A 14,795-nucleotide genomic window follows, 5' to 3' on the forward strand; every position below is an offset into this window, starting at 1 on the left:
CATCAAGCCTCAGACTGAAAGAGTATAGAAACCATTGTTCTAATTGAATACAAACTGAATGCACACCTGTGTTGGGGGAATAAATTGGGCAATTAAGGCTTAATAAACATCATAAAATCGCATTGCACTTTAGTATTCTTTTACATTTATCTTAGTTTTTCACAAAGCTTGATACATGTAAAAATTGCGCATATAGCTTATCGATTGTCAGCCGCAAATTACTTTCCAGCGATTTGCAATATCGTGTCCACCATAGTTATGTCTAACCTTGTTGTCCATTCAACCAAATTCAAACACTTTTCTTTTTTGTTTGTATTTGCTTTTTAGCAAATACGCTTATTTTTGTATATATTTAGATTTTTTGCTTTTTATATACATAAGTACCACGTATGTAAGCTTGTGTGCCGATTTGTTCAATCGAATCAAAGCTACGGTTGAGAGCATGATTGGAACTATTTTTCAAACTAGCTTTGCCTAAGTATTTACATAAAAATAGCAACTACTAACCAATCACAGCCCTTGTCTTCCGATGCTCGACCTTGCGTGTTTGGTCAAATTTGACATACGCATCGAAATACACCAGTCACGAGAGATTATGCGTTTTCATTATTTATTCCAACTACCGAATTATAATTAGTAATAAAACGAGCTGTAAAGCAGTTTCATTCCCTTATAGGATCGGCATGGCTAGGTGGTTCAGGTGCTCGACTCGCAATCTGAAGGCCGCGGGTTCGAATCCCAGTCACACCAAACATGCTCGCCCTTACAGTCGTGGGGGCGTTGTAATGTTATGGTTAATCCCACTATTCGTTGGTAAAGGAGTAGCCCAAGAGTTGGCGGTGGGTGGTGGTGACTAGGTACCTTTCCTCTAGTCTTACACTGCTAAATTATGGACGGCTATCGCAGATAGCCCTCGTGTAGCTTTGTGCGAAATTCAAAACAAACCAAACATTAAGAGGCATGTCTTGCATGGATGTTCTGTGAAATAAAGTAAAAACATTCTTGGGTTGTGTTATTAATTGCCACAAACCGCTCATATAATAGAGAATTTGTAATAGGGTGAATAATTTATGGGCACCCTGTATACTTAGAAATGTATGTAACTTATATTGTTAAGTGTGTATTAAGCAAGTCCCGCCTCCTCTATAAATTTGTAAACGATTTTCGAGCGTAAGTATCTGTGTATGTATTTTTTTATAGCAAAGCCACATCGGGTCACGTGCTGTTTCGAGCGTAAGAATGAGCAATGTATGGTGTGTGAATGTAATATACCAGTATTGTTGTCTTAGCTCAAATTTTTAGAAAATCTCCACTCAAGCTAAAAAAAATTACTAAAGCAACGTGGAGAGACAATTTAATATTGTTGGTTTGCTGCACTTAACACTCCTACGAAAAGTGGGGCCTAATAGGCCCCAGAGCAACTTGAAAGGTTATTAATATTAGGATAATAAATTTGTATTTAAATGAAATTGCCATTTCATTTGATGAAATGAATCATTTATTTAAATTTATTTATTTATTTAAATACAAATTTATTAGCCTAATATTAATAACCTTTCAAGTTGCTCTGGGGTCTATTAGGCCCCACTTTTCGTAGGAGTGTTAAGTCGGGAACGGTAACTGTTATAAACGCTTATTAATCGGAGAACTACAGATACTTGGCCAGAAATGTTTATAGATTTGGAACATTACGAGCCGTTCAACTTCAGAGAATTAACTTCCCACGCTAGTATTTCTACGAATACTTTCTATAACATTAGCACTGAAAAACTTACCTGTGCCAGCCAAACAGCTAGCCTAACTTCGCCGTCAAGTGAATTGTCTATGTTTATTAACATAGGATTAATTCGCTCTCTGTGAAGCGTAAATGTTTTTGAAGATTCAGTTCCAGACCAGGTAGAAGACTCAGTATTGTTTGTATGTAAAAGTGTTGCATATAAACCATTATTTGCAATAACCGTTATTATTAATTGTATTATTATTTGTATATTAAGATATATTTGTGTCAAGAAAGAAAATTGTGTATCAGTCTACAGGGTGGCCCGTAAGTTCCTACCCATCCATATACTTATGTATCCAGTGTATCTGTGTGCTGCATAATGTTATGCGACACCATGTTCTTCAAGTGTAAATAGGCTTACATTGGCCATATTTCTCTGAAAAAAAGAAACAAATTTATAATACATGTGTAATTGAATATAATATAATAACATATGGTTGGGTAGAGACTTACGGGCCACCCTGTAGTTGGCAAATATAAATCTGATACATATTGACATTGATGTAACTTCTAAATTAAAATTAAAATTTTCAACCATTTGAAATCATAATACGTAACGTACGTAACGTAAAAATCGGAAACTCATTCGGGATAAATTATAATACATAACGTAATTAATTGAAAATTGGTGCGATAAATTATAATACATAACGTAATTAATTGAAAATTGGTGCGATAAATTATAATACATAACGTAATTAATTGAAAATTGGTGCGATAAATTATAGTACGTAACAGTGGGTAAGCTGTTAATGATAAGTGTGTCGAATTTCTCACTCGGAATATGCACGTGTGGCCGTATCATAGCAACCCTTCCTTATTAAGGATAGATTACACCACCTTATGGGAGGAAAAATTGCAACTAGTTACATCAGTAACGTGCCGAGACTTATGTACAAAAGTAACAATATTCAAGTGTGGTAAGGCACAACTTTTTTAGGGGAGGAAGATGTTAGGGGAGAGTATGTGAACTGTGGGTTGCCCCTCGTACACATAGGGTAGAAGGCCATGAGAATTGTTTGTTTGTTTTCTGACATTTTCGCATAAGGCTTCTCGAGGGCTATCTGTGCTAGCCGTTCCTAATTTAGCAGTGTAAGACTACAAGGGAAGGCAGCTAGTCATCACCACCCACCGCCAACTCTTGGGCTACTCTTTTACCAACGAATAGTGGGATTGACCGTCACATTATAACACCCTCACGGCTGAAAGGGCGAGCATGTATGGCGCGACGGGGATGCGAACCCGCGACCCTCAGATTGCAAGTCGCACGCCTTAACACGCTTGGCCATGCCGGGCAGGCCATGACAAGCAAACATATCCTCATTTATTCCTATTCAGTCGGTGTCATAAGAACTTTTCAAATCCAATAATAAACTCAATCCATTCGTATTAACGCTTGACAGAATACCTCGGTTGTTTTTCTTTTTACTGTAAATACTTAAAAGTCCCTATGTATCATTCACTTCAAAGTCGAAATATTTTTTCTTCCTAGGTCGCAGCAAGCAAAGTGTGGAATCAGGCATGTTTTTAGTAATTGTGAACTTTTTTTTTTTTTTTTTTTGCATACGAGGAGCCAGGTAGATGCTAAAGCCCATGTAAACACCCTCCTGTCACCGTTTTACACAGAAGTTCGAGAGAATTAATTTCTAAGAAAATTATTTTGTGTTTAATGGCAGAAGGATATTGGCCTTGGAGGAAAAACACGCAGTGGTGAATATTCATTTAAAAAAAAAAAACTCCTCCCATCGAAATAATAATAACTAAGTTAACCAATCATTATGGTTATTTTAATACACCCTTGTCGCTTACGTAAAATTTCCCAAGCTGAAAAAGAAAAACAAAAGTTTCTATAGGAACAGTTTCACACTCGATAACCTAAATTTTAAACATTAGTGCTAGCTCCACGTAACGTATTTCCAGTTATCCTTACAAGTTTTGATACGAAAGTAACAAGGCCGAATAAACACACGAAATTAGATTAACCTTGAATGTACAAGCATCTAATTTTCTTTGTATTCTAATACTCCGTTTTACATTGTAATAAAAAGTTTAGGTTTGGTTTATTTTGAATTTCGCGCAAAAATACACTAAAAGTTTTAAGTTATTCAGTGTAGCTTTTCGTGTGTAACGAGAGTTTTAATTCTATAACTTAAGATTTACAAGTGGTAGTTTAACTGTGCGAGATTTTTGTAAAACTTTTGAATAAACTAGCTGATTACAAATCGTTATAATAACTGAATTGATTTTTGTTTTGTTTTGAATTATGCACAAAGCTGTCACATAGCGGCTCATAGAATGGCTCCGATATTTCTTCATCTCAAGTATAAACTTTTAGTTCATATCCCCTATCTCTTGACAGATTTGATATATAATTACAGTTTTGGACTCAGAAAGCCAAACTCTTTCGACTGACATATTTTAATACACTCAAGGTTTCAGATTAATTTATTCTTATTGTGCGTAAAATAATTTCAATGTGAAGGGAGGCTGGTAAAGTTCGCGATGAGTAATAAAATTGAATCGGGTTTACGTGCGCACAAAAATATAGTTAACGAACAGAAAAGGGCCCGGCATGGCCAAGCGTGTCAAGGCGTTCGACTCGTAATCCGAAGGTCGCGGGTTCGAATCCCGGTCGCATCAAACATGCTCGCCCTCCCAGCCGTGGGAGCGTTATAATGTGACGGTCAATCCCACTATTCGTTTGTAAAAGAGTAGCCCAAGAGTTGGCGGTGGGTGGTGATGACTAGCTGCCTTTCCTCTAGTCTTACACTGCTAAATTATGGACGGCTGGCGCAGATAGCCCTCGAGTAGCTTTGTGCGAAATTCAAAAGAAACGGAAACTGAACAGAAAATAAGGCCTTATAGACTAATAAACTGTAATCATACCGAAAAGAATTTCAAACCCGCGGCTATTGAGGATCCCGTCTTGACTGCAGATGGATTCTAACCATTTATCATTTAGCGCAACTGCAAAGCAACCACAATAACAAAGAGTGAAAAAAATTAAATATGTTCAGCCTTATAAAAAGTACTGGAGAGAAACGATAGTTTTCAAATGTTGTTAAAACAGTTATGAACAAATAAAACTGTCTGTCTTTTGAGCTTCTGTGATATCGTTGTTTTTTCTGGTTGCGAAAATGATCGTTTAATATATATATATAGGCCTTAAGTGCCTCAAATAAATAGAGAAACACGTCACAGGGCAAAGAATTAAGAAGTGCATTTAATTTTGTATTTCACGCACGCGAAAGTTATAAAGATAACGTACTTTATGTTGTAGTATAGATCGTTGCATTCTTAGTAGAATGGCCTAGTGGTCAGGTGGTGGCTTCATAACCTGCGTGCCCCCCGCTAGTACAGCGGTATGTCTCCGGATTTACAACGCTAAAATCAGGGGTTCGATTCCCCTCGGTGGGCTTAGCAGATAGCCCGATGTGGCTTTGCTACAAAAAAACACAAACACACATAACCTGCGAGTAGTAGAATCTAAGCCACTTGTTCGCTCTTTCAGCCATGGGGACGTTATAATACTACAATCAATCCCACTATTCATTGGTAATATACAGCCGTGAAATTGATGGTGGGTAGTACCGGGAGGTTTCCTTCCCTGTGTTAGGCATTTCGAAATTAGGGACGACAGTCAGCCTTAGTGACTTCCCACAAATAAAGGATTATAGCATAAAATAACCTTCTATACTTCATTGCACGCAAATTAGAAAATCCTATGTGAACTGTCTATGTGATACAACAAATACTATGATTGGGTTCAATGTCATTTATAACTAAGTAAAAAAAAAATCCATGGATTTACTTTTTCAAAGTTAATTGGCATACGATGTACGTTATTCATTCAAGTTGACGCTAAAAGCTCGCAAAATAGTCTTAAGAGTCCCTTGAAGAGGTTCGTATTTTTTGGGGGGTAACGACAAAAAACTTCAAGAAATTTCAGCCACTTCCGGGTTGTAAAACGTCAACGACTGTAGTGTCGGGTGGAACGATGGAGTTCGGTGACGAAATATGTGGACAACTGCTTGAACAGTAGGTTCCATTGCAACAATATCTCACGTAATTAATTAATCTTAGACCCCTTATTCACCACGATATTCGTTATTTCCCAACACAGAATCCTTACTCAAAAGTTATGTCTGAGTCTACGAGTTAAAAACTGAGTATTCTCAATTCATTTTTCCATACACTATATACAGAAACAGAAATTAATAAATATATTTACTGCCATATCCATGATTGTGGTATACGTTAAATTGGCTAATGGCATTATGATTACTGATGAAAAGGAATATTAGTATATAAACATAGTATATTTAGGTATCTTAGCAGAAACAACACTGACAAGCCTATAAAACGCTGCACATATTAACACGAAGTAATCGTTAAGATTCACTCGTCAGCCACAGAACTGTGAAATAAGTCACATGTTAGATAAAAGAGTCGTCTCGATTTGATGGTCTAATCTTCGAGCATACCATGGGTTTAGATCTCATGACTGATTGACATTTAGAGTTTAGCAGCTTAATCAACACTGGACACATCAACAAACCTCTGACTGGTTAGAGCTAAAGTCGCAGCAGAAGCGTAATTTTACAGCGACAAAAGTTATAGCTAGCTGTGTGATATTTTGCGAGTCCAAAACGTTGTTTCTGAGAAATATTCTGAAACGCTGCATTTTATATAGTGCATGTTTACTGTCATAAAAATAAAAGGGCAGGTACGCATGTCAGAATGTCGCTCGTGCCGCGCGATATCGTACTACTGATGATAAATACTCTTACCAATGCGAGTACACTCCATCTAAAGCCATATCCTCTTTTTTCCAATATGTCGAACTTTCATACTTGCATTTCTTGCCTCCACAAAACATGGAGCACTGGAGTTCATCTGGAGTCGATTCTCGAAGACGTTCTGAGAGCTTACTATAACTAAATAAAAATAATTAGAGGTGTAATTAGAAGATGAAATAGTAATGAATATTAAGAGTTAAATTTAACAATTAATACTGTTACTATGCTACAATAAAAAGTAATAATTAATTTACACGTAAACTTCAACGCTTGAGAAACAACAACAATACCTTTAATGAGAATGGTTACTTCATGTTTTGGATAGAGATCACAACAGTAATTACTGATAATGACTTATGAGTGAAAATATAGTATAAAAACTAAATATGAGATATAAGCAGTCTGTTTATTTGCTAATATTCGAGCATCTTCCAAAACAGACACCAACTTCAGAATTTATTCACAAATGTTTGCTCGGACTTTTACAGTTTGCGCAAGGACTAACGTCAACATCACCTTTGAATTTCTTCACAATAAATTTTTTACGACTTTCATATTATTTCTCATTAAAGCATGTTGGAGATAGAAAATTAAATCTGACGCACTTGTCTTTTCTTCTCGTTAACATTTCTTCGTTATTTCTTGATGACTTCTTGCCATCTTCTGCTAGAGTTCCAACTTTTTTGTTGCCGCCGCTTCCGAATTATAAAACGAAAATGGCTGAAATGTTGGAATACGAGTATCAAGAGGCCCAAGTCGTGTCAGTTTTGTTAATGTGAAATTCGTTCCTCAGTGGCATGTTGTTGTTGTTTTGAATTAAGCACAAAGCTACACAATGGGCTATTTGTGTTCTGCCCACCACGGATATCGAAACCCGGTTTTTAGCGTTGTAAGTCCGCAGAGATACCACTGAGCCACTGGGGGGCAGTGGCATGTGAATAGCTCAATGGATGAAATTATAGTTCTGCCTGAATAACCGTGCTGTCCACTTATGTGCTGCCATCTATGTTTATAGAAAGCTAGTACGATCGGCATCACAAGAAAACTACTTTGAATACACCTAGTGGAATAAGCACTTTCTATTGCAATTTATTCATCACAGTCCGAGTTTTCCTTTTGTTTTTTTAAGAGTAGAGTTCCTAAGAGACCAGTACAGACCTTCTAAACACGAAGTCTCTGATAGCTTTTCGTGTGATCACCTGCCAAAACTCATCATAAACTTTAACTGAAGGGTTAGAAAGCTAGAACTGCAAAGTACTTTCATCCTATGGATGTGTTAGAATTCCAAGTGATCGTTACCAGTCAGATCGCCTGTTATTTTTGTGCGTATCATATTTAACAGCCTCAAACGTCCTCATCCGTGATGTCGAGAAAACCCACTTGTAGAGAAAAATATATATGTAAAAATGGCTGGTATGAATAGAGAAAGCTCTATGTACAGGAGCGAACAACGTTTCGACCTTCTTCGGTCACCGTCAGGAGGTAACCGACCGATAGCTGACCACATGTTTGAAGGCGGTTGTGTAATTGAGTGTAGGAATGTAGAGGACGTGATTAGATGTTGGATTATATTTATTAATATAGGTATAAAGATGTTCCTTTGTATTGGTTTATTTTGGGCTTGAGTTGTTGTATAAGTAAGGCTTCTTTAATTTTGCGTTTCTTTATTTAGTATTTGGTTGTTTTTTATGGTTATGTTGTGTTTATTTGAGTTGTAGTGTTCGAAAACGTGTGAAGGTGACTTGTTGTGTTCTGTGAATCTGGTTTTCATTTTTCTACTTGTTTCTCCAATATAAAAGTCGTGGCAGTTATCACATTGTATTTTATAAATAATCTTAGTGTGGTGTTTGTCAGTGTATATTTTTCCATAGTATAGACCTTAGTTTTGTGCCTGGTTTTTGAATAAATTTGGTATTAACTGGAATGTCATATTTTGTTATTAGTTTTTGCAAAATGTTGGTTATTTTTCTGCTGATGTCGGGAATATATGGTATGCAGCAGTATATGGTTTCATGATTATTTAATTCGTGGGATATATTTACTTTTGTAAGTTGATTTTGCTTTTTGTCTAGGTGTGTGCGTATAATGTTTTCTACGGTTTGTGGAGGAAACTTATTGATGTTGATGAAGTATTGTTTTATTTTGTCTAATTCGTCGTTAATTTTATCTGGTGAGCATAGTTTTATGGCTGTGTTTATTTGGTTTCTTAGCATGTTGAGTTTTTGGTTTGTTTCATGTGCTGAGTCCCAAGGAATGTATAGTCCAGTATGGGTGATTTTTTGGTGGATCTCTGTTTTGAATTGTGTGTCAGTTCTTGTAATTTTGAGGTTAAGAAATGATATTTGATTGCTTTCTTCCTGTTCACGTGTGAAGTTAATGTTTGAATGTATAGAGTTAATGTGATTGAAAAAAATAAGTGTGTGTTCTGTAGATGTGAATCCCGCAAATGTGTCGTCTACATATCTGTACCAGAATAGTGGTGGATGTAATGCTGTATTAATTGCTTGTGTTTCAACTTGTGTCATAAAAATATTGGCTGGAACTGTTGATACTGGGTTACCCATGCTTAGGCCATTTGTTTGTATATAGTTGTGGTTGTTTAACATGAAGTTTGTCTTCATCGTTGTGAATTCTATGTAGGTTGCTAATTGGTTGCTGGGAATGTCTATAGTTGGGTTAGGGTCTCGGATATAGAGTTCTAAGGCTATCTTGCAGGTTTCAGCGGTTGAGACTTCTGTAAAAGAGAGATACAACATTGATACTGGCCATTAAAACTTTATGATTAAGTTAATTAAGATTAGACTTGAAATTAAAAGAGTCTTTGATGAATGAGCTGGCTGATGTTACATATTTGGAGAATGCCCATGCTATATATTTACTGAGATTGTAATTAAAGGATTCATATGTGGACATTATTGGTCGTAATGGAAAATCTGGTTGATGAGGTATAGGGATGCCGTATATTTGTGATGTGCATGAGTCGGTCTTGTGTAGGTAGGAATAAAGTGATTTTGAAATTGTGTTACCTTTTTTAATTTTTAGTAGTATTTTGTCTTTGTTGGATTTGTGTGTCTTTATTGGATTTGTGTGTATTGGTTGAAATTTGTTTGTGTCTGATAGGATGTTTTTCAATTTTTTGGATGTATTCATTCGTGTTCATTATAATTATAGCGTTTCCTTTATCTGCTTTTAGAATTTTAATGTTTTTGTGTTGTTTTAGGTTTTTAATGGAATTAATGTCTCTTTTTGTAAAGTTGTTTTTCTTGTTTGTGAAATGATGTTGATGGTTTTGTGAGAAAATTCTTTGAAAAAATCGTTTAAGATGTTGTTTTTAGGTGTTTCTGGGAAGTATAAATTTTTAAATTTTTCTGAGAAGTTTGGCTGTTGGATGTCAATAGAGTTGTTGAAGTTGTCTTCTTTCTGTTGGTTGTTTTCTTGTTGTGTTTGTTTTCTGTGGAAAGTATCACAAGTTTTCTGGCTAGGTCTTCTAAACATGGTTTAATTTCTAAGGTTGGAATGTACCTAGGTGCTATTGCAAAGTTGAATCCTTTGTTAAGTAGATGTATCTCGTCTGTGTTTAATTGTCGGTAGGATCTGTTAATTATGAGGTTAGTCAACGGTTTGTCGTGTTGGTGTTTTTTCTGTTGTTTGCATCTTAGTTTTTCTAGTTTTTTATTGTATCAGATCTTTTTGTCTCTGTCATTCCTAATGTTGATTTGGTTTATGTTTCGTTGTATAAGTCCGTAAATCTCTGGTTTAATACAGCATGCCAGTTGATGGTCTAGGTTCATTTTTTGTTTTTGTAAGTCATGTAGTTCTTTATATTTTGTGTTCAACATAGCTTTAAGTAGTTTTTTATGTAAATTTTGGATAATGTTTGTGCATTCAGTTGTCATATTCCAGTGCGGTATTCAGTTGTCATATTCCAGTGCGGTATTCATTTGTCATATTCCAAATAATCACCCAATCTGGAAAATAAGTATCGTCAAGTTTTTTAGATTCTATCTCACAGTCACACAGACTACTGACTACAAACATTAACTGCTGTTATGTAATAAATATGAAGTGACATGCTCTGAATATTGTACAAGTTTACTCTGCAGTTCAGAACATAAGGATAATACACCTTATTTAGTCATGACTGGTTAGTTAAAAACATTGAAATGGAAATCAGTGTTCTAAGCAGTCAAGTTATTTTGCAACAGTCTCGTCGTTTTTGTTGCGTCAGATACGTAAGTGTTGCACAGTCATCTTTCTGACATTTATTTCCTGGTTTAATCCGTGCACGTAAAATATGTCAATGACATAAATATTTAATGTTCATCACAGTTCATGTGCTTGTATATATGTGTTTTTTAGAATTTTGTATGCAGCTATACGAGAGCTATCTGCACTAGCCGTCCTTAATTTAGCAGTGTAAGGCTAGAGGAAAAGCAGCTAGTCATCACCACCCACCGCCAACTCTTGAGCTACTCTTTTACCAACGAATAGTTTGGTTGACCGTCATATTAGAACGCATCCACAGCTGAAAGGGCGAGCATGTTTGGTGTGACAGGGAATCAAACAGGGATTAACCACCTGGTCATGCAGGGTCATGTTTGAATATATCAAGTGACCATTTCAGTTCAACTTTTAATAAGTTGAATAATAAGTATAATAAAAACTACTACAAGTGAACTGATTCTGTGTTCATTTTGCATATGGAAGTCAATATACCGTATTGAATTATAATTTATTTATAATTATTGTATTGATCATCTGTTGACCTTAACCACTTGGATATCATATATTATCAGACAAAAAAAAAGACATAAGTCTGGCGAATCCTGTGCTATCTGTTCTAGCCAACATTTGTATGACACAGATTGAATCTCAAGCGATCAATTCAAATTCAGCCTCACGCCCACCACTATACTGGTACAGATATGGTGACAATACAATTGCTGTATTCACATCTACAGAACACACACTTAGTTTTTCAACCACGATAACTCTATACACTGCAACATCAAGTTCACTTGTGAACAGAAAACAAAACAAACAAAAAACACACAACCAAATAGAATTTCTTATACATAATTCAAAACAGAAATCTACAGAAAAATCACCCATATTGGGTTATACATTCCCTGGGACTCAGCACATGAAACAAAACAAAAATTCAGCATGTTAAGAAGTCAAATAAACACAGCTACAAAACTGTACTCACCAGATAAAATTAACGATGAAATCAACCAAATAAAACAACACTTCATCAACATCAACAAATTTCCTTCCAAAACAGTTGAAAAAACTACAAGCACAAAACTAGATCAATAACAAAGAAACAACAATAAATCCCAAGACAAAACAAACTACAAAACCTTACACTGTTGGATACCTTATGTTCCAGACATCAGCGAAAAAATAACCAACATTTGGGAAAAAAACAACTTATAACAAAATACAACATTCCAGTAAACACCAAATTTATTCAAAAACCAGGTACAAAACTACACTGACAAACACAACACCAACTTTATTTACAAAATACAATGTAACAACTGCCACGACTTCTATATTGAAGAAACATGCAGAAAAATGGAAACGAGATTCAAATAACACAAAAAACACCTTCACACGTTTTTGAACACTGCAAATCAAATAAACAACATAACCATAGAAAACACCGAGATACTAAGTAGGGAAACAAACATAAACAAATGGAGAATCAGAGAAGCCCTACATATACAACAACTAAAACCAAAATTAAACCAATATAAAGGAACACCTTTACACGTATACTATTGGGTTGAGGAATAATTCGTGAGCGTTTTTTCAAGTTAAAAAAAATATATTCATAAATGAAACGCTTTCACAAAATATTTCATGTCATTTGGTAGATAATTTTTTGCTCTAATAGATGGTGTGTTTGATTTTCATATGTCTTTAATTTTTGCTTTCATTTTCAGCTCATTAAATGGAATGTAAAGTGGATAAAATCGAGCATTTTCGACACCATCTGCTTTTCGCATTTAATTTCTTGCAATTTCGTTTAAAACAATGCATACTATATACCTAGGTATTAAATGAAATAAAGAATCATAATAAATGTTTTGGGTGTAATGTGTTCATGCATTGAAGTATTGTATAGTCTTGCATGTAATGCTTGAATGAAATTATTTAAAAACGCTCACGAATTATTCCTCAACCTAATAAATAATAACGTAACATCCAATTGCAACGCCCCCTACAATCCCGTACCTGTTTATACTCTCGTCCCTAACACATGTGCGGGACAACAGTCAGTTGCAAACTTTCTTTGTTAACCTGAAGATGACCTAGGAAGGTCGAAATTTTGTTTCTACTTTATCAGTACAAAATGTTAATACCAGTCGTTCTGAGATACATAAATTGTATAGAATTCCTTGTTTCGATGATCAAAAACAAAAGCCTAAATACTACGTTATTATAAGCTAATCATGGTTAGAAATAACTTTTAATTGTTATAATTTACAATTAAAATAATGTGCTAACTGCGTCGTGCTAAACAAGGGGATTGAGACCCACATAGCGTTATAAAACCTCAAATTTACCTCTGAGCAACCAGTTAAGAACTGATAATCAGTGATGACGAGAAACCCACTTGTTGAGAAATTTATATGCAAAAAACGGCTCGTTTGGGCTGAGAAAACACTTTACATAGAAGAGCGAACAACGTTTCGACCTTCTTCGGTCATCGTCAGGTTCACAAAGAAAGAGGTAACTGACCGGAAGCTGACCACATGTTCCAACCACTGAAGCCTGCAAGATAGCCTTAGAACTCTATATCCGAGACCCTAACCCAACTATAGAAATTCCCAGTAACCAGTTAGCAACCCTCATAGAATTCACCACGATAAAGACAAACTTCATGTTCAACAACCAAAACTATATACAAACAAACGGCCTAAGCATGGGCAACCCAGTATCACCAGTTCTAGCCAATATTTTTATGACACAAGTTGAAACACAAGCAATTAACACAGCATTACATCCACCACTATACTGGTATAGATATGTAGATGACACGGTTGCGGGATTCAAATCTACAGAACACATACTTAATTTTTTCAATCACATTAACTCTATACATCCCAACATCAACTTCAAATGTGAACAGGAAGAAAACAATCAAATATCATTTCTTAACCTCAAAATTACAAGAACTGATACACAATTTCAAACAGAAATCCACCGAAAAATCACCCATACTGGACTATACATTCCTTGGGACTCAGCACATGAAACAACACAAAAACTCAACATACTAAGAAACCAAATAAACACAGCCATAAAACTATGCTCACCAGATAAAATTAACGATGAATTAGACAAAATAAAACAATACTTCACCAACATCAATAAGTTTCCTCCACAGACCGTAGAAAACATTATACGCACACACCTAGACAGAAAGCAAAATCAACCAACTAAAGTAAATACAGCTCACGAATCAAAAAAACCACGAAACCATATACTGCTGTATACCATATATTCCCGACATCAGCAAACAAATAACCAACATTTGGCAAAAATTAGTAAACAAAATATGACATTCCAATTAATACCAAGTTTATTCAAAAACCCGGCACAAAACTGAGGTCTATACTATGTAAAAACTACACTGACAAACACCACACCAACATTATTTATAAAATACAATGTGATAACTGCCACGACTTCTATATTGAGAAACAAGTAGAAAAATGGAAACCAGATTCAAAGAACATAAAAAGTCACCTTCACACGTTTTCGAACACTGCAAGTCAAATAAACACAACATAACCATAGAAAACACTCAAATATTAAATAAAGAAACAAACATAAACAAACGTAAAATTAAAGAAGCCTTACTTATACAACAACTTAAACCCAAAATAAACCAATATAAAGGAACGCCTTTATACCTATATTAATATAATAAATTATATATTCAAACATCTAATACCGCCCTCTACATTTCGACACACAGTTACACAACCCCTTTCTAACATGTGGTCAGCTTCCGGTCAGTTACCTCTTTCTTTGTGAACCTGACGATGACCGAAGAAGGTCGAAACGTTGTTCGCTCTTCTATGTAAAGTGTTTTCTCAGCCCAAACGAGCCGTTTTTTGCATATAAAGTTAAGAACTGAATTGTACCACAAAATTCTTATTACAAATTGAACTGGTTCTCCTTTCCAAAATGTTATCTTA

Source organism: Tachypleus tridentatus, chromosome 9 (genome assembly GCF_004210375.1).
Source record: "Tachypleus tridentatus isolate NWPU-2018 chromosome 9, ASM421037v1, whole genome shotgun sequence".
NCBI lineage: Eukaryota > Metazoa > Arthropoda > Merostomata > Xiphosura > Limulidae > Tachypleus > Tachypleus tridentatus.